General features: G+C 42.1%; 1 protein-coding gene across 1 annotated transcript in view; it reads right to left on the reverse strand.

Moving 5' to 3' along the window:
* SUN2 (Sad1 and UNC84 domain containing 2) overlaps positions 1–16,129 on the reverse strand; it is a gene marked incomplete in the record, with an annotated part of 201,639 nt that extends 185,510 nt beyond the window's left edge. Inside the window, 2 exon segments of the mRNA XM_073592532.1 lie at positions 15,359–15,490; positions 15,855–16,129.
* Positions 16,130–21,116: the final 4,987 nt, after the last annotated feature.

A 21,116-nucleotide genomic window follows, 5' to 3' on the forward strand; every position in this document is an offset into this window, starting at 1 on the left:
GAAATAACTGACCAAAAGAGATGAAACAAATCCTTCTACATATAGTGTCTTGAAAAAGTATTCATACACCTTGAAATTTTCCACATTTTGTCATGTTATAACCAAAAACATATGTATTTTATTGGGATTTTATGTGACCAACACAACGTGGCACAGAAATGTGAAGTGGAATGAAAATGATAAATGGTTTTCAAAATTTTTTACAAATAATTATCTGAAAAGTGTGGCTTGCATTTGTATTCAGCCCCCTTTACTTGGATACCTAACTAAAATCTAGTGAAACCAATTGCCTTCAAAAGTGACCCAATTAGTAAACCGAGTCCACCTGTGTGTAATTTAATCTCAGTAAAAGTACACATGTTCTGTGAAGCCCTCAGAGGTTTGTTAGAGAACCTTAGTGAACAAACAGTATCATGAAGGCCATAATAAGAAATAAAGTTGTGCAGAAGTTTAAAGCAGGGTTAGGTTATAAAAAGAATATCCCAAACTTTGAACATCTCACTGAGCACTGTTCAATCAATCATCTGAAAATGGAAAGAGTATGGCACAACTGCAAACCTACCAAGACATGGCTGTTCATCTAAACTGACAGGCCGGGCAAGGAGAGCATTAATCAGAGAAGCAGCCAAGAAGCCCATGGCAACTCAAGGGGAACTGCAGAGATCTTCAGCTCAGGTGAGAGAATCTGTTCATAGGACAACTATTAGTTGTGCACTCCACAAATATGGTCTTTATGGAAGAGTGACAAGAAGAAAGCCACTGTTAAAAGAAAGCCATAAGAAGTCCCAATTGCAGTTTGTGAGAAGCCATGTGGGGGACACAGCAAACAGGTGGAAGAAGGTGCTCTGGACAGATGAGACCAAAATTTAACTATCTGACCTAAAAGCAACCGCTATGCGTGGCGGAAAACTAACACTGCACATCACCTTGAACACACCAACCCCATCATGAAACATGGTGGTGGCAGCATCAAGTTGTGGGGATGATTTTCTTCAGCAGGGACAGGGAAGCTGGTCAGAGTTGATGGGAAGATGGATGGAGGCAAATACAGGGCAATCTTAGAAGAAAATCAGTTAGTGTCTGCAAAAGACTTGACTGGTGCAGAGGTTCACTTTCCAGCAGGACAACAACCCTAAACATACAGCCAGAAATACAATGGAATGGTTTTGATCAAAGCATAATAAAGTGTTCGAATGGCCCAGTCAAAGTCCAGACCTAAATCCAATTGAGAATCTGTGGCAAGACTTGTTAATTGCTGTTTACAGACGCCCTCCATCCAATCTGACAGAGCTTGAGCTATTTTGCAAAGAAGAATGGTCAAAAATTTCACTCTAGATGTGCAAAGCTGGTAGAGACATACCCAAAAAGACTTGCAGCTGTAATTGCAGTGAAAGGTGGTCCTATAAAGTATTAACTCGGGGGCCGAATACAAATGTATGCCGCACTTTTCACATATTTATTTGTAAAAAAAAAAAAAATTAAAAACCATTTATCATTTTTCTTCCACTTCACAATTATGTGCCACTCACTTTGTGTTGGTCTATAACATAAAATCCCTATAAAATACATTTACGTTTTTGGTTGCAACATGACAAAATGTGGAAAATTTCAAGGGGTGTGAATACTTTTTCAAGGCACTAGAATTTCTACCCGTTTATCTGCGGTTTGCTCTTCTCTATAGCCACTCAAAGTGCAGAATTTATACAGCTTGCCTGAGCTTTCATAAAGCAGAGGACAGGGAGCTGAAATTACACTCTGCAGAGCTCAGTGAGAGCTGACTGGAGGGAAGGGAAACCCCCCCTCTCCTTCACACAGGAACTCCCTCCCCTGTCAACATTACCTTTTATGCCGCGTACACACGGTCGGACTTTTCAGCTACAAAAGTCCAACAGCCCGTCCGACAGACTTTCGACAGACTTTCGACAGACTTTCGACAGACTTTCGACTGACTTTTGGCGGACCTTCAACAGACTTTCTAACGACCGAACTTGCCTACACGCGATCACACCAAAGTCCGACAGATTCGTACGTGATGACATACACCAGACTAAAATAAGGAAGTTGATAGCCAGTAGCCAATAGCTGCCCTAGTGTCAGTTTTTGTCCATCGGACTAGCATACAGACGAGCGGAGTTCTGGGTCCGGCAGAGTTACGACGTAAAGATTTGAAGCATGTTCCAAATCTAAAGTCCGTCAGATTTGCGACTGGAAAAGTCCGTTGAAGGTCCGGGGAAGCCCACACAGGATCGGATTGTCCGCCGGATTTGGTCCATCAGTGTCTGTCGGACAAGTCCGGTTGAAAAGTCCGACCGTGTGTATGCGGCATTAGTGTCAGTAAAATGATTTATAATTGACAGATAGCAGAGAAACAATTCAGCGGAAAGAAATGGCACTTAGTGCTCTGGATGTAAACATCAAAATTTAGGACAGACGTCTAAGGGAGAACTCCCTAGCAGGCCAAATACATCAAACAAAACCTAACAGGATTTTTAGCCAGTCCCCATTTTATCCAAAATTGAAAAAAAAAAAAAGTTTCGGATTTACGGTATCTCACAAAAGTGAGTACAACCTTCACATATTCGGAAATATTTTATTATATCTTTTCATGTGACAACACTGAAGAAATCACACTTTTCTACAATGTAAAGTAGTGAGTGTACAGCTTGTATAACAGTGTAAATTTGCTGCCCCAGACCATGACACTCCCACGCTTGACTGTAATAAAGACACCCTTGTGGCACTCCTCACCTGGTTTACGCCCCACACGCTTGACACCATCTGAACCAAATAAGTTTATCTTGGTCTCATCAGACTACAGGACATGGTTCTAGTAATTCATGTCCTTAGTCTGCTTGTCTTCAGCAAACTGTTAGCGGGCTTTCTTGTGCATCATTTTTAGAAAAGGCTTCCTTCTGGGATGACAGCCATGCAGACCAATTTGATGCAGTGTGTGGCGTATGGTCTGAGCACTGACAGGCTGACCCCCCCACCCCTTCAACCTCTGCAGCAAAGCTGGCAGCACTCATGCTTCTATTTCCCAAAGACAACCTCTGGATAGGACGCTGAGCAAGTGCACTCAACTTCTTTGGTCGACCATGGCGAGGCCTGTTCTGAGTGGAACCTGTCCTGTTAAACTGCTGTATGGTCTTGGCCACCATGCTGCAACTCAGTTTCAGAGTCTTGGCAATCTTCTTATAGCCTAGGCCATCTTTATATAGAGCAACAATTCTTTTTTTCAGATCCTCAGAGGGTTCTTTGCCATGAGGTGCCATGTTGAACTTCCAGTGACCAGTATGAGAGAGTGAGAGAGATAACACCAAATTTAACACACCTGCGACCTTCTAATACTAACTAGTCACATGACACTGAGGAGGGAAAATGGCTAATTGGGCCCAATTTGGATATTTTCACTTAGGGGTGTACTCACTTTTGTTGCCAGCGGTTTAGACATTAAAGAGGAAGTAAACCCTGGTGGGTTTTACTTCCACTTTATTTCCCTGCAAAGGTAAAGCATAATGGGCTACTATGCATCGCAAAATAGTGTGCAAAAATACGAGCGCGATGACTATGGCACATGTGTCAGTGTCATCGGCGTATGCGCCCTTTAGAAAGGGAACATCATGCCGTTTCTAATAGGGGCCATGCCGTGACTAGTGACTTCCGCGCGGGAACCGCCAGTCACGGCATGGCCCCTATTAGAAACGGCATGATGTTCCCTTTCTAAAGGGCGCATACGCCGATGACACTGACACATGCGCCATAGTCATCGGCGCTCGTATTTTTAGTAAATATCTCCTAAACCGCGGAGGTTTAGGAGATATTTCAAGCACCTACAGGTAAGCCTTAATATAGGCTTACCTGTAGGTAAAAGTGGTTGTACAGGGTGTACAACCACTTTAACGGCTGTGTGTTGAGTTATTTTGAGGGGACAGCAAATTTACACTATTATACAAGCTGTACACTCACTACTTTACATTGTAGCAAAGTGTCATTTCTTCAGTGTTGTCACATGAAAAGATATAATAAAATTGTTACAAAAATGTGAGGGGTGTACTCACTTTTGTGGGATATTGTAGATATATATTAAGTTTATCCTGAAATCTAAATTCACTTTGTATCCAAGGCACAACTTTTTGGATACCCCAAGACCTTAGGTCCTCAAATAGCTACCTGGTTTATGGTTTTGAATATTCCTAGGCATCCAAGCTTTCCACATACTGCAATGTTTATTTTGAAGGGTAACTATAAACATCAAATTTAAAGTGGTAAATAAAATGGAAAGGAAATGTGATTTTCTACAATTCTACCACTGCTAAAATGAGCAGAGCTTTTAGATGGCCTCTGGGTGCAATTGTAGCCTAGGACAGTGTTTCTCAACTCCAGTCCTCAAGGCACACCAACAGGTCAGGTTTTCAGGATTTCCACTATTTTGCACAGGTGATTTGATCAGTTTCACTGCCTTAGTAATTACCACAGCTGTTTCATCTGAGGGAAATCCTGAAAACATGATCTGTTGGTGCGCCTTGAGGACTGGAGTTGAGAAACACTGACCTAGGAGATATTATTCTGCACAGCATCCTTGCTTTCATGAAATTAGAATAAAAACAGCATTTTAGCTTGCACATGATTGGATGATAAAATCAGCAGAGCTTCCCCTCATATCTATAGCGAGTGCACTTACAAGTGCACTTGTAGTGCAAAGTGGATTTGCCTTTCGTAAATAAACTCCAGAGGGTGGGCTGTGCCCCTTGTGTCTGGATCCCAGCCTTCGGTCAAGCATTCTGTGCTTTTCAGTCTCCCTGTCTCCCAAAACCTTCAGTGGGGGAGGATCAATAATATTAATCATTTCCTTTAGGTTCACATTGATGCGATGCAGGAACCAGCACGATTACAGCACTGGTTCCCGCATCGCTCCTCTCCCGCAGGCAGTTCACACTGCCTTCTGCGAACAGCTGCAGGTGTCATTACATTGTTAATGACACCCCCAGATCGGTTCACAGATCGCAGTGCGAACTGTGAACAGGAATCGGATCGCATAGGTGAGGACAATTCTAGTGTGGGGAAAAAATGAATTATGTTGGAAGTTCTGGTATGCAGCATTATGCTGGGATAAACATCGGCATCACAATGCAGGAAGGATATATTTCCAGTAAGGACAACGATCAATAAAACAAGCCCCTTTGCAGTGTGCTCACATCTCTGATATACTTTGCTGACTTTATTTTTGGATAGTTTGCACATGCAGAAGCTTTTTCAGGTAATAAGCTTCTAGCTAGGTCACCTTTTGGGAAATGACAACTAAAGAGGAGGACAGGTCCATATCAGAATGGGGGAGCTGACAGCAATTCAACCCACCTTCCTACTGCCACATTTTTGAATAGTAAACATATGTTGTAGGTACTTTTATATTTCCTATATTGCAGAACAAGCTAAAAAAAGGTTCACCCAGCAACCTCACCCTCCTACTGCTTACACTGTTCATTTTCTCCCTGCCAAAGCAAATTAGAAACATTCCTGCATATACGGCAAGGTGGCCTGGTTAGTGCTTAAACAGAGCTATGGAACCTCTGTTCCATCCTTAAATCATTATTAGGTCTCATCAAAACCCCTGCATGAAATTATATCTACAGCTCACGGTACAATAGTGTGGATTGGTGCATAATAGATATAATAATCCAATACAATTGTCAACGCTGTACTTTTCTTTAGATTTATTTATTTTGGCGAGTTTATCAGCCTACTTTAATTATTTTATCTTCGCCCACAAAAGAATATCAACTCGACAGCAAATCAGCAGTGTAAGAAGAGAAAAAAAAAAAAAAAAACACCCTTTAGCTTTTCTTTTTGTTAATTATCTGCTTAATTTTTACCTTATTTAGGTAGGCCTAAAATTCTTCTCTAAAATTTTTGGACATAATGGCAGACCTGTTTGCTCCCGTAAATCAGTCAGTGTAACATACAAAATTGGGGGAGGTTTTTCAGGAGTAAGCAGCCCACCATTCTCCCTGAAGTACATGACCTACCATTTAGAACACCCCTACCTATCTGGCTTCAAAACTGACAATGGTATCCACCATGCTGGTATCTCATAGTGCAAAATAAAATATGATTTTCGTTTCAGTCATGAACTTTCTGAGAACCCCAGCAACCCCAGAGTTCAGAGAAACCATGCACTAGGAAACCAAGCAGCAAGGAAACTGGTTGACATGGGTTACAGCTCCAATCTACCACTCTCCTTGCTTTATCAGAGAATTCAAAACTCACAAACCAAAACCTCTTATGAATCTGGGTCCTGAATTTATGAATGGGTTTCTCTTTTTAAAGTACTTTTACTTTCGTTTTAGACACATGATCTTAATTATGCTGCAGCTTGGATTTGAATTTATGACTTTTGATCTAAGTCCAACCAGGAAGGCCAGAGCCATAAGAGAACAATATGCTGTACCTTTTTCCTGAAAAATGAACAGCAACTAGCAGTTTGTCTGTTGACAACCATAGGATTGATATGTCTGTGCCCATACCTCCAATAATAGCGCATGCTTCCAAACTGTGTGCTGTACAAAGGGCAGGATAGAAAATGCTCCTAGTGTACAGCAATGTAGGACACACAAACACACAGATTTTCTAGCAATTTTAACCAATTCCGAACATAGCTTGGTTGAAGAAAAAAAAAACAAGTCCTTCCAATAACCAAACAGCTTTGAAAACCAACCAAACAGATAGATGAATGCAACCGAACCCAGCAATTACCCAGCAACAAACCTATAAAAATAAATACTTTTGGCACTTTTTTCATGAAACTCCAAATATATAGTCTGTATGAAAGACTAATTAAAAGAAATGCTACATTTTCAGGAAAATAAAAACATTTAACCTTTTCATGCATAGTGGTCACTACAGTGGATAACTATTTAAAAGCGATTTTCTTGTAAATGCAGGGGTTCTGAATGTATAGATTCATATCGACCAATACAGTGGACACTAGTGTGTTACCTCATACTCTGCCACCCACTGGAAAGCCATTGTAAGTGCAACAAAAATTTATCAAAACCAAGATGGCTGACAGAAACCTAGAAAAGTTGAACAGCTCAGGAATATTTTGCCACAACGTCTATAGAAGGAGACCATCGGAGGTTAAAAAAAAAAAAAATATGGTAACATCAGGTAAAACCTTATTGTAATTAAATTTTACTAATTTTGATTTTATCTTTGGCTGAAATTACAATTAATCATCTGTCCGCTACATTGGACATCATGCATCACTGGTTATATTTCAGCTACAATTCATACTATTACTGGGACTTTGTTTTTATTGAAAATATTACAGCTGCAGTAACTTTTTTTTATCTGTAAAACAATTTATTTATGCTATTGGAATGTAATTTGCAGTTTTTGTAACCAAAACATTTTTTGTGCAGATAAGTTCCATTGTGTTAGTAAGGACTCATGCACGCTGGACGTTTTGCCAGCTTTTGTAGATGCCTTTCCTCCTGGCAGCAGCATTTTGAGCTTAAAAAATGCTCAACACTTGTAAACACGTGTACCTTATTTAGGTGTATCAAGTGGAGCAAAAACCATCATACTGAAACACATGCAGTCCACCCGAGTGGTACTGCTGACATCCTTCTAAAAGTTCTTGTCAGAGTGTTCTGCTGACTCTTATTTTGGTACCTTTTAAGCTGCTGACCTGTAAGTATGCATATCAGGGTATTAAAGTCAGAAGTCATTATCAATATGGATTTGTGACAACTAGGCAGATAGCATTTATAGAATGTGAAGTCAGCAATGGCTGCCTCCAGGTTTCAAAAAAGTTTCTTTAGAAGTATAAAAAGTCACATCTAATGAGGGGGAAAATGATTACAATAAATATGATGCATATATTTCCAGCCAGAAACAGGTTAAGCGTGTCTAGTAGGCAAGCAGGGAATCAGTTTCTCAGCTCTCTCAAAGTCCTTGTGATTGAAGTAACTAATTATTTGGGTGGATCCTTGCACCAAGTTTACAGTAAAACTTTGTTAAATCCTTCAATGACTTTTACAGGCCTCCAACAAAGCTGCCCTATGAAAAAAATAGTGGCAAGCTGAAAGGCTGTAGGCAGGAAAATAAATTCTAGACATGCGAGTGTGGGAATTAGACTTCATATAAGGCCACAAATGCAATCATATCGATAGCAATCAGTAGGTTTCAATATACAGATTTTCTGTAAAACTAAATTAAAACAGAGCTCAAGCCAAAAATACCAAAGATAAAAATGAATAGCCCAATAAAGGATAAAACTAGCTTTTGCTGGATTTCCCCCACTGATGGCCAGCATCCTTAAACCCACTTCCTCTGAGCCCAGGTTGTCCTGGACCTACTCCAGCCTGTGACTGGACAGCGACATCAACAATCTCCATTTAGTCCAATCAAAGAATACCTTGTATTAACTTAAAAAAAAAAGTACAAGGTGTTCTATGAATGGCCGCAGTGCTGAGCCCATGGTCAGTGTACATTGGGGCATTCGCTCGCGCTGAACCCCCAGCAGGACCCGGAAGATTGTGGCTACAACTGTATTATCACTGACTGCTACATTGATTTTTAGCTTCCCCAGCAGCCCATCAGGTATTAGCAATGCATACTTTAATTGTGCCAAGCTTGACCAATGTAATTATGCAATACAAATCATTTCTGGTGTTAATTATTAAACCTACATTTAATGATGTATGATTACAGATTTGCTTTAGTTTGTGTATTTTATACCTGCCTGAAGTTAAGCTTTAATGCTGAATTCTGACAAAAGCCAAAATCCTCTCTTGCAGTAGGGTTTCCCCGCACTGCAAGGGTTAAATGCTCGTTTAGGTCTAGGGCACCATGAAAAGCAGTTATTCTTATCTGTTCCCCTGCTTCCTTTGCACTGCTAGACTGCTGCCTGCAGACTTTATTCCCCTATGCGCCAGTAGTTGCAAGTCCTACATCAAGTACAGTGAAAGGCCTTTCGTGGAACTTGAGGATGCGGAGGAACATTGCAGTGCAGAAGTGTAGGGGAGAGAAAATGTATTCAACGTGGCTAGAATAAAAGAGACATGGGAATTTTTCAAAGTGACTGTTTGTGAACTCACTGCAAAGTATATTTCCATGGGCAATAAGATTAAAAGGCTAAAAATAAAGCCTGTGGCTCACGGCCAAAGTTAAAATAGCTATAAACAATAAAAAAAGAGCTTTTAAAAAATATAACAATGAAGGAAAACTAGTGTCGTTTAAATGTTACAAAGAATATAACAGAATATGTAAAAAGGAAATCAAGGATGCAAAAACTCAAAATGAACGACAGATTGCAAAAGATAGTAGGACAAACCCCAAAAAATTCTTCAAATATATTAATAGTAAAAAGGTCAGGTCTGAGTATGTAGGCCCTTTACAAAATAATCTAGAGTAGGTGACTGGGGACAAAGAGAAGGCAAATTTATTAAATACTTATCAAATACTTTCTTCAGCTGTGTATACAAAGGAGCATGGGGGAGCTCATGTCCATAATGGGGGTGGTAGTGACACAGCCCCAAATGATCCACAATGGCTCAAAAGGGATATGGTCCAGAAATATTTAGACAGAATAAAGGTGGATAAAGCACCTGGACCAGATGGTATCCACCCATCCTAAAAGAATTGAGCTCTGTAATTACAACGCCATTGTATCTAATCTTTAGGGACTCATTAATGATGGGAATAGTACCACTGGATTGGCGTAGGGCCAATGTGGTGCCTATATTTAAAAAGGGAACAAAAGTCTTTACCAAGTAACTATAGACCTGTTAGTTTAACTTCTATAGTCGGGAAGATACTGGAGAGTTTAATAAAAGACCACATAGACGAGTTCTTGCTGGAAAAAATATTTTAAGCAACAGACAGCATGGATTCATGAAAGACAGAAGTTGTCAAACAAACCTGATTTCTTTTTATGAAGAGGTAAGTAAAACCTTGGACAGAGGGGTGGCTGTGGACGTGGTATACTTGGATTTTGCAAAAGCGTTTGATACAGTTCCCCACACACGGCTCATGTGTAAGGTAAAGTCTACAGGCTTGGAAAGATCAGTTTGTAAATGGATAGAAAACTGGCTAAAAGACAGAATTCAGAGAGTAGTGGTTAATGATTCTTACTTTGAATGGTCTAAGGTTATCAGTGGTGTACTCCAAGGTTCAGTGCTGGGACCCTTACTTTTTAATACCTTTATAAATGATATTGGGTCTGGGATTAAAAGTAACATTTCTGTTTTTGCAAATGACACCAAGCTATGCAGTGGAATAACGTCCTTACAGGATGTCTCCAATTTACAAGCCGACCTCATTGCACTGTCTAATTGGGCGGCTATGTGGCAAATGAGGTTTAGAGTTGATAAATGTAAGGTTATGCACTTGGGGGCTAAGAATATTCATGCATCATACATACTAGGGGGAGTACAACTGGGGGAATCAATGGTGGAGAAGGATCTGGTGGTTTTGGAAGATCATAAGCTCAATAATAGCATGCAATGCCAAGCTGCGGTTTCCAAAGAAAAGTCCTTTCATGTATTAAGAGAGGTAATGACTCCAGAGAGAGATATCATTTTGCCCCTGTTCAAATCATTAGTAATGCCGCGTACACACGGTCGGACTTTTCGTCTACAAAAGTCCAACGGACGCTGACGGACTAAAGCTGGCTGGTAATCCGATCGTGTGTGGGCTTCTCCGGACTTTCAACTGACTTTTTCAGCCTCAAATCCGACGGACTTTAGATTTGAAACATGCTTCAAATCTTTCCGACGGACTCGAGTCCGGTCGAAAAATCCGCTCGTCTGTATGCTAGTCTGACGGACAAAAACCCACGCTAGGGCAGCTATTGGCTACTGGCTATCAACTTCCTTATTTTAGTCCGGTGTACGTCATCACGTAAGAATTCGACGGACTTTTGTGTGATCGTGTGTAGGCAAGTCTGTTCGTTAGAAAGTCCGCCGCAAGTCCGTCGAAAGTCTGTCGGACAGGCTGTCGGACTTTTGTAGCTGAAAAGTCCGACCGTGTGTACGCGGCATTAGACCTCATCTGGAATATGCAATTCAGTTTTGGGCACCAGTTCTCAAAAAGGATATCGGGGAACTGGAGAGGAGCTCAACTATGAGGAAAGATTAGAGGAACTGAATTTATTCACTCTTGAGAAGAGGAGATTAAGGAGGGATAAGATCAACATGTACAAATATATAAGGGGTCCATATAGTGAACTTTTGTGCTGAGTTATTCACTTTACGGTCAGCACTGAGGACAAGGGGGCACTCTTTACGCCTAGAGGAAAAGAGATTTCATCTCCAAATACGGAAAGGTTTCTTCACAGTAAGAGTTGTGAAAATGTGGAATAGACTCCCTCCAGAGGTGGTTCTGGCCAGCTCAGTAGATTGCTTTAAGAAAGGCCTGGATTCTTTCCTAAATGTACATAATCTACCTGGGTACTGACATTTATAGGTAAAGTTGATCCAGGGAAAATCCGATTGCCTCTCTGGGATCAGGAAGGAATTTCTTCCCCTGCTGTAGCAAATTGGATCATGCTTTTCTAGGTTTTCCTTTTCGCCTTCCTCTAGATCAACTGTGGGTATATGGGATTGTACGATAATATTTTTTATTTTATTTATTTATTTATTTTTTTTTTTTTTTATGGTTGAACTGGATGGACTTGTGTCTTTTTTCAAACTCACTATGTAACAAATAAATATATTCTAGCCAATAAAATAAGTTTAGTGTCTTCTAATCCACATCTGTTTGTAAACCTGCATTAATTACAGGCTAAAACTAGCATTTTCTACACTGGATTTTTCACCAGCTTCTGGCAGAAAGATCCAGCATACATTGCAGTATTTTAGTACACTTGTGTGCATGCAGCTTTAAATAGTATTAAAGTGATTGTAAACGATCACTCTGTAAAAACAACCCATTCAGTTTAAAATAGAAATGAAAGGCAAAACATTTTTGTATAAAAAAAAACAAAAAAAACAAAAAAAAACACACATTCTAAATACATTGTTTTCCCTTTTTTATAGGTGATCACATTCCCTCCATTCTCAGCTGCATAAGAGCTAGGGGGGAGCATTCCCAATTAACGGCTGTGCAGCGGGGGGGTAAGTCTGATCATTGGAGGAGAGTACACAGAGAACTGACCACAGTGTCCTCTCCTGCTTAGTGTGGTCAGTATTTATTAGGAAAGCAAGGGGACTAGCAAAAACATCTGGGATTTCACATAAAGGAAGCAATTCAAAGAGAACGGGATACTTTCTCATACAAGTACATGGTACAGCAGGCACATATCAGGAATATGAAGTATTGGGGTAACGAACGCTTTAAACCCAAAACCAGAAAAAAATTTGTGTTTGTTCAATCGGATAATATAGGATGAACTGTCATGATCGGCTCCCGAAATCTCTGTGCTAACAACCTGATTATCGTACAATCGCTTTGAAAACTGTATTTTTTGTCCGATTTTTGGATCGTGTGTACGGGCCATAGGATGTAGTGGCTGCATTTGTTTTTTTAAGCTTTTTTTTCCCCCTCTGTTTTCACCTGGTGACCCAGCAAGTAACACACCTCTTGTATTAAAGTACTTACACTCTTGATGAAAGAGCGGAAGGGTACCTTTGGATAGCAGAACTGCCAGTTTAGGAGGAAGAGAGTGTTAGATGCATTAGTAGATTTAGATGCACTAACAAATTGAAGCCAAAGTCCAGCAAAGTCTAGCAAACACTGTTTAACTGCTTGCCGACCAGCCGCCGCCGTTATATGGTTGACTCTTCTGCGCAAATCGCCGTAGCTGTACAGCGGCTCACGCAGGCACGCCTATTACAGAGGCAGAATAGGGAACTAACTGCCTTTGTAAACAAGGCGATTCCCTGTTCTGCCTAATGACATGACACAGATCTACTGTTCCTGGCAATTGGGAACAGTGATTTCTGTCATGTCCCTGGCAGAACATCCCCCCTACAGTTAGAACACACCTAGGGAACACCTTTAACCCCTTGATCGCCCCCTAGTGTTAACCCCTTTCCCTGTCAGTGACATTTACACAGTAATCAATGACTATTTATAGCACTGATTGCTTTATAATGCCTCGTTTCCACAGAGCGGATCGGTTCGGTACGGTACACTATAATGGGTGTTTCCATTATGAAAGCGGCCCATACAACCGAGCCGAACCACTCCATTCAGGGTCCTGCTTCAGATGTGGGGCCATAGAAAATGGAACGGTTCGGTTAGGGCGGAGCTACGATACATTCCATTGATTGGTGGACCTGTGACGCCATGCTAGGCATTTTTTCTAAACCCACGTATGGCCCCTGTCGGTCTGATTTGCAGTGGAAATGCTCGCCTGAATAGGCCGGACCATTCTAGGCCTTCCAAACCGATCCGACCCGAACCGATCCGCTCGGTGGAAACGAGGCATAAATGTCAATGGTCCCAAAAAAGTGTCAAAAGTGTCCGATCTTCCTGCCACAATGTCGCAGTCCCACTAAAAATCTAAGATCGTTGCCATTACTAGTAAAATAATAAAAATGCCATAAATCTATCCCCTATTTTGTTTTGCGCAAACCAATCAATATACACCTATTGCAATTAAGTTTACCAAAAATATGTAGAAGAATAAATATCGGCCTAAACTGATGAATACTTTTTTTGGCTATGTATTATAGTATAGCAAAAAGTAAAAAAAAAAAAAAAAAAGTATTTGTTTTTCAAAATTGTCGCAGAGGTGATCAAATACCACCAAAAGAAAGCTCTATTTGTGGGAAAAAAAGGACGTCAATTTTGTTTGGGTACAACGTCGCACGACCATGCAATTGTCAGTTAAAGTGACGCAGTGCCATATCGCAAAAAATGACCTGGTCATTAAGGGGGCAAATCCTTCCGGGGCTGGAGTGGTTAAAAGACAAGTATGGTCAAAGTTTTTTTTTTTGCCATACTTCTCTTCTGGGCAAAAGCAAGTGCACTCCTGTGACCTAGAATCAGTGGACAGCAGGCTAAAGCCCGCTGTCAGCTGATGTCACAGAGCAGCTCCAAACTCTGGAAAGATGCCGACCATATTGTCGTGATCTAACCAGTTGCCTGATTGACAGCTGCCTCAGTCTCCCAGTGCACAGCTGAGAGCTGAAGCCAGCTGCACCTCTCCAGCCAGTGACTCCAGTGAGCACTGGAAGGAACAGAGTGGAGAGCGATGACTGACAGTCACCACTCTCTGCTCAGAGCTGACTGAGACCTGAGCAACTAGTGGTCATTTGATTGCATAGTTCTGGTGGGGGACATCTGCAGCATCACACTGATGAGAATGTATGTTTATTTTTACTTTTTATGTAACCCCCACACTTTAAGCAGTTAGTTTTTTTTTCCTTTTTGGATAAAGGTTTTACGTAAATAAAAGTTGATCGTTGTGAGCACCTGTGTCAGTGGTAAAAGGTTTGTTTCAACCCTCTACATCTGCAGAACAGCTTGTTCTGTTGAAAAACATACTTACTGGCCAGATCACCAGGTAAAAATAAAGATAAAGCCTAAAAAAGCAAGAAAGAATAATGCAGCCATTACATCTAAGAATTGGTAAGCTGCAACATAATAAATGTTTGCTTCAGGCTGGGTTCAGACTGCCGCACGGAGCAGCTCACAGCAGCGGTCTGATGCGTCCCTGTTCAATGTTTCAGGTCCGATTTCAGTTCCGAATTTAAACCTGAAAATGGACCAGAAAACGAACAGTACTCCTGTGCAATTTGCTCCGCAGCCGTCCCGGAGATGTGTGAACCAACTCCATAGAGAGTCAGTCACAATCTCCTGACATGCGAATTGGATGCAGGGAAACTCGCATCCAATTCACAACCTCTTTAAAGCCCACCCTTTCACTCTTTTGCTGCTGGACATTAGCATACCTTCCAACTTTTTGAGATGGGAATGGAGGGACACCTATCAACAAAAGTATGGGGCACATCCCTTGCCATGCCCCCTTAAAGGAGAATTGTACAAAAAAAAAAAAAAAACAAGATTGGTTAAACCCACATGTGCTTTTTTTTACCAATACTATTCCTTTATATTGGCTTTTGGAATTTACAAATGCAGCAATTTAGAAACCAGATGAAAGGTTTAGCTCTGGAAAACACTTTTTGATAGATAAAAAGTGCATTTTATATACAGCTATATAGATCAAACCATGAGGGACAAATGAGGAGGACTGAGTGACGTTGTTCCAAATCAGGGACAGTCCCTCGAAATCAGGGACAGCTGGGAGCTAGGCATTAGTGTCAGATGGTCGTAAATGGATTACAATCCCGATGTTTATCATTTTCTCTTACAACAGCTGCAATAGGCGTGATACCCAAAGCATAGTCACCTTGGTTGTTTTTGTAGAGAGACAGCACAAAGATGCTCTTCACCGGTCACTCATCCAGTCTTCTGTCCGATGGTCAATACCGCGCCAATGAGGTAGATGTATAACAGTCTGCGCCAAAGAGGCCGTTTCATCCTGATAGGAAAAACAATAGAATTAAAGAATATGAATCAGAAACTCAATAAAGCAAAAACAAACAAACAAAAAAAAAAAAAAACACACACACACACACACAGCTTGCCTGAACATGTTCTAAAATACAAAATGACAGAATCAATAGTATCCAATGTGACAGCAAGATGACAAGCAATGAAAAAACACATCCAAGATAATGAGCAAGTAATAGAGAGGGGGTGAGCAGGGTCCAGTCACAGGGGAAGACATTCCACCTATAACAAGTCATTAGACATAACAGCAAAGAATGATAACACAGCAGCAGAGGGACAGACAGACACAAACAAAAGAAAGGAGACTGAGAAAGTGACAAAGAGCCGCTCACAAAGTACCGTTGTCAGCCTCGTTGTGTGCGCGCAGGTGACAGTGACACCAACACACACTGTGCTGTCATCTGAGGATGCAGCTGTCCGCATTCTCCTCACACAGGAAGCACATTGGTCGTCTTTCCTGTCAGTCAGAGCTGAGGCGGCCTCCTTGTTGGAGGGTTTGAATGGGAAGGGTGGGGGCAGACTTTGCACTGTCTCTCTCTGCAGGAAAAGGCTGTACTTGGCTCCTTGCCTCATTTAACTGCTTCTGTACCACAAGACGTCATAAGTGTGCGGAGGCCGAAGCAGTGCAAAGAACGGCCTATTACCATATTACCTAAAGAGCGCGCATTTTTAAGAAGCGTTCTCTACCCTGACATGTATTGTCGCCTCCCCGGACTCCATGACACACCTCAGTCTCTCCTCCCTCCACACGCTCCTCTTTGTGTTCTGTCTTTGTGATTCTATTCCCGCCCTCTGTCTGTGTCTCATGTCTGTCTGAGGTGGATACCACCTCCCCTCACGCCCCCATTTCTTTCTTCTTCGTGTTCTCACTAAACATTCTTCTGCTTTTCTGCATTGCCTAATCTTCGGTAGTTATTGTATCAGAACTGAGATAAAAGGAAATCTTCTCATTTAGGAGTGCTAAGGTCAAATGTTTGGAGCTGGACTCAGTGATTATCTATTAAGGACTTTGGTACACACAAAAAAAGTATCACTTATAGTACTCAATTGTTTCTGTTGCAAGTGCACTAAAACGCTACAACAATCACCTCAAGCAAGTACTAAAGAAGGAAACTTTGTTTCAGCAAGATAAAAAAAAATAAAAAATTCCCAAGATAAAAAAGCTACATGGTTCCCCGATTGAAAAATTGAAATTTGTATCAAACGATTTCCATAACTTTCCTTTCCTGGTGCCAATCCATGGTAGCATACTACCACATGTTGGCACCAGGAAAATGGAACATTGTATCAAATACTGGCACCGATCCATGGCAGCATGTAAGGGCAGGGTGTGTGTTGCAGTAGGTGGATGACACCTCCTCCATATGTTTCCCATTAAAGCAGTTGTATACCCGCTTTGTGATTTTTACCTACAGGTAAGCCTATGATAAGGCTTAGTTGTAGGTAAAATTAATGTCTCCTAGACTGTGCACCATTTAGGAGATATTCACCCTGCATGCAGCCACTGACATCATCAGCGCATGCACTCTGAAGGTCCGGTGTATCATGCCGGAACTTCAAAGCTTCTTGCCGGAACTGAGGGCTCCCGCATGCGTGCGCGGGAGTGATGTCATTGTGGCTCCAGCCACTCACAGTACCGGATCCCACGAACCCAGAAGTAACGCCAGGGAAAAATGTCAGCCCCCTCAGCAGTGACCGGCCGCCGCTGCGGGGGCTTCGTTCTAAGGTAAGTATTTCATAATGAACTAGCAAGCGGTGCATACTAGCTCATTATGCCTTTGTCTTACAGGGTGTTTTTTTTTTTTTTTTTTTTTTTACAGGGTTTACAACTGTTTCAACCACTTGCAGACCAACCACCGTCATTATACTGCAGTAAGGTGGCATTAACCCGCAAATCGCCATAGGTGTATGTCGGCTCGGGAACTCGCTTTTGTGGGCGCGCGCACTCCCATTGGCCAGTGGGGGAGCCAATCAGCGGGTCCGGTGGACTTGATGTCCGCCAGCCATCCGCGATCTTTCCCCGCAGTGACAGAATGGGGATCTGCCTGTGTAAGCAAGACGGATCTCTGTTGTGACAGGGGAGATCACACAGATCCTGTCTTTCTGCTAAGCAGGAAGATGGATCTGTTTGTTTGTCCAGTCACACAGTCCCCCATACAGTTAGAAAACACCTGCAGGGAACACATTTAACCCCTTGATCGCCCCTGATTTTAACACCTTCCCTGCCAGTGACATTAGTACAACAGTGCATTTATTTAGCACTGATTACTGTAATAATGTGACTGGTTCCCAAAAAAGTGTAAAAAATGTTGGTTAGGTGTCTGATCTGTCTGCCACAATGTCGCAGAACCGCTAAAAATCATTGATCGCCACCATTACTACTAAAAAATCAATTTAAAAAATGCCGTAAATCTATTCCCGATTTTGTAGACGCGATAACTTTTGCGCAAACCAATCAATATACTCATATTGGGATTTTTTTACCAAAAATATGTAACAGAATACATATCGCCCTAAACTGATAAATACATTTGTTTTTTTACAATTTTTTTTGTGGAAATGTTTTATAGCAGAAAGTAAAAAATGTTTTTTTTTTTTTTTAATTGACGCTCTTTTTTTGTTTATAGTGTAAATAATAAAAAACGCAGAGGTGATCAAATACCAATAAAAGAAAGCTCTATTTGTGTAAAAAAAAAGGACATCAATTTTGTTTGGGTACGTCGCATGACTGTGCAATTGTCAGTTAAAGTGATGTCGTGCCATATCGCAAAAAATGGCCTGGTCATGAAGTGGGTAAATCCTTCCGGGGCTGAAGTGGTTAACTAATTAGGCACCAAGCGTGGGTCACACAGGAGGCCTGCCCCAGGGTGGGTTCTTCTGGGCTATGCCAGGCGATGACCAGGGTCACTCATTCTAGCACAGGGGTTACACCTTGCCTGAATACATGCTCACCAATCCCCGGGACCAGGGGAGGGCCACGGTCATGTCAAAGACAAACATTAAGGCAGTCCCCTAACTCAGAGAAAAGCCACTTGTGTGTAGTGTTGTATGAACAGTTCTTCCAAAGATACTGTCCCTTGTTCTACACACTTGAACAGGTGTATATGTTGCATTAGGAGGGGCACGCAGAGCCTATGCCCACTCCACCAGTCACCATACCTCTGTTACCTCACTCCCAGAAACAGAAAGGGGTCCAGCCAATCACAGACTTCATATGTGCTCAACTTAACTCTTGCCTCTCTGTACCTATTGATCAAGCCATAGATCTAAGTAATGCTATTCCACTCCCAGTGACCGACGAAGATGGACTGCTAAGGAGAGAGCTGTAACACCGGACCCCCTTGCTACGGAAGGACCTGTCACCTAACCAGGTTCCACACTAACGACTGGTTGCAGTTTAACCTTTTGTTGTTGCAATGTTACAAAAGTTGTAGAAAACAGAAAAGAAGGAGGGCGCACCAACCTAGTGCATTACCACTGATAAACTTTAATGCAGCATAAAAACAGCAAAAATTATACTCACAAACAAGCTTATAAAACCAGCTTTGAAAAGGGCGCAAAAGCGCTGTTCTGTGGATCGACACCCCAGGACCAATTGCCAAGAGGGTCAGACCGGTGCAAATGGCCAATGGCTAACGCGTTTCGGGGGAGCACCCCTTTCTTCAGAGCCTGAGCGGGCAATGGTTGGTCTCTCGAAATTACCTCTCTATAAATGTATATGTGTATGCATATGTGCCTGTGTCTGCCACACCCAATTGGTAGTGACGCCCCCCCCAAAAAATAGGCAACACCCACCCGTTTAAGCTAACCCTCCCTGGACCCATCCTTCTGAGTGCGATCCCCATTTATAGCCAAATAATAAACAACAAGCATCACTCTATGTTACCTGCTATATACTGAGCCAACAGATCTATAACACTATCAGCAGCATATAGATCTTTTTGCTCAGTATATAGCAGGTAACATAGAGTGACGCTTGTTGTTTATTATTTGGCTATAAATGGGGATCGCACTCAGAAGGATGGGTCCAGGGAGGGTTAGCTTAAACGGGTGGGTGTTGCCTATTTTTTGGGGGGGGGGGGCGTCGCTACCAATTGGGTGTGGCAGACACAGGCACATATGCATACACATATACATTTATAAAGAGGTAATTTCGAGAGACCAACCATTGCCCGCTCAGGCTCTGAAGAAAGGGGTGCCCCCCCGAAACGCGTTAGCCATTGGCCATTTGCACCGGTCTGACCCTCTTGGCAATTGGTCCTGGGGTGTCGATCCACAGAACAGCGCTTTTGCGCCCTTTTCAAAGCTGGTTTTATAAGTTCGTTTGTGAGTATAATTTTTGCTGTTTTTATGCTGCATTAAAGTTTATCAGTGGTAATGCACTAGGTTGGTGCGCCCTCCTTCTTTTCTGTTTTTTTCTAGCTTGAATACCCATTGTTCAAAGGAGGGCTGCAAGACGTTAGGCAATACCTCTTTAGGTGGTCGCACCACATGTTCAGTTCATGGTCACCTGAGCGCAGGAGAGATTTTTACAAAAGTTGTAGACTCAGATCCCTTAAAGGAGAACTATAGGCAAACCTTTTTTTTAAAATTTTGGATAGAGTAAGGGAGGGTTATAACCCCTGTTGGTTAATTTTTTGGGAGATTTCCTTTCACTTCCTGTCCCATAGCCAAAACAGGAATTGAGAGGAAATCCCTGCAAATTAAGGGAATCCCTTGGGGACCTCCAGGCCACCAGAACTAGTGTCCCCATTGAAAGAGCTACCCTCTATTAGACCCCTTTCACACTGGGGCGGTTTGCAGGCGTTATTGCGCTAAAAATACCGCCTGCAAACTGCCCCAAAACAGCCTCCGCTGTTTGTTCAGTGTGAAAGCCCGAGGGCTTTCACACTGAAGCGGTGCGCTGGCAGGAGAAGAAAAAAACTCCTGCCAGCCGCATCTTTGGAGCGGTGAAGGAGCGGTGTATTCACCGCTCCTAAACCGTCCTGCCCATTGAAATCAATGGGACAGCGCAGCTATACCGCAGCAATACCGCGGCTATAGCCGCGCTATACGAGTGGTTTTAACCCTTTTTTACCCGCCAGTGGGGGGTTAAAACCGCACCGCTGGCGGACGAATACCGCGGTAAAACAGCGCTAAAAATAGCGCTGTTTTACCGCTGACGCCCACTACCGCCCCAGTGTGAAAGCAGCCTTACTTTTGGGACAACCCAAAATGTTTGATTTTCTTTTACGTTCACTTTCAATGATAATGGTAAACAGGGTGAATCTCCTTAACAGGGGCACAGACAGCAATAAAAACTGACAGGTGTTCTAATCCTTCTCCACTCTATCCAAAACTAACAAAAACGTTTTGTCTTAAGGCTTGGTTCACACTTCTGCACGTGGCTGAGGGAATCGCAGTGATTCCCATACCCACCCCCAAGGCATATGCATTGCTCTGCGAAAAAGCACAAGGCTGCCATTCATTCTAAATGGCACCCCAATGCATGTAAAATCACAGTGTAAGTGCAGGAACTGCAGGGAAATCATATGGTCAAAAAGACCATTCATTTTCCCTCTGCCCGAATTTTTGAAAAAGGTGCTTGCACCTCT

This window comes from Aquarana catesbeiana, linkage group LG07 (genome assembly GCF_042186555.1).
Source record: "Aquarana catesbeiana isolate 2022-GZ linkage group LG07, ASM4218655v1, whole genome shotgun sequence".
NCBI classification, from domain to species: Eukaryota; Metazoa; Chordata; class Amphibia; order Anura; family Ranidae; genus Aquarana; species Aquarana catesbeiana.